Raw genomic sequence first — 1,003 nt, 5'->3', positions numbered from 1 at the left:
CTCCCTCCTTCAGTCTTCACCTCCTGTCACGTTATCCTCTCTCCTTTATCTGTGTCAGGCTCTGTCTTCCTCCCTCTCCTCCTCCCTGGCGTCCTCCTGCTGTCTCTCCTCAGCGTCTGGGACCTGCTGCAGGGAGAGAGGGAGATGAATGAGACGACTCACCGCTGAGTCCTCCAGCTTCCTCTCTGCTCGGCGTCTGTCAGCAGGCGCAGGACGGATGAAATAAAGGCATCGTGAATTATCCTACTTCTCCGTGTTATCTCTGCTCCGCGATTCGTCTCGCTGCGAAAGTCACATGGGACCGAAGTTGCAGGAGAATGTAAATTTAGCTTTTGCTCTTTTCTTTATCCCTGCAGCAGCTTCACCCATCACAGATTTAAAAGGAGGTTGTGTTTCCTGTCAAACTACAAAGAGGCGAGTTGATTCTCCATGGCATTCAGAGTGATGTGGAAGCCAAGAGAGAATAACAAGGTGCTTTAAATGTGCGTGAGATGCAATTTAAAAAGATGGAGTTCTTCCAGATTTCACACCTGCTCAGACAAACAGTCGTGTAATGTTAATTCTTCCAAATATCTAAGGAGAGGAGGCTGATTTTAAATTAGATAAACACTTCTTAAGTCTCTCGTTTGGTTTCTCAACACGGCATCTTCCTGAAAGTTTAAAGACTTTAATCTCAGTTCATGTTTTGCTTCTTCTTCAAAGCGGAGATGTTTTAATTTGTATCATGTTCTTTGGCAGTTTTCCCTCTTTCCACACATTTGAAAACAAGGTAAATGATATTATAACTTGATAATTAGCAGAAGTTAACAACTAAAAGTCACTTTTAAATATGAAGTGAAGAAAAAAGGAAAGATTGAAGTAAGTGGACACACACACACACACACACACACACACACACACACACACACAAACACACTTTGTTTCTAGTAACTCAAGGCTGTGAGCTCTCCTCTGTTTGTCTGACAGCTGTCAAAATGTTGACGTGTGAGGAGAGATGAGCGGA

Source organism: Limanda limanda, chromosome 18 (assembly GCF_963576545.1).
Source record: "Limanda limanda chromosome 18, fLimLim1.1, whole genome shotgun sequence".
NCBI lineage: Eukaryota > Metazoa > Chordata > Actinopteri > Pleuronectiformes > Pleuronectidae > Limanda > Limanda limanda.
The sequence above is the reverse complement of the archived record's forward strand: the minus strand, read 5'-3'. Positions refer to the sequence as shown.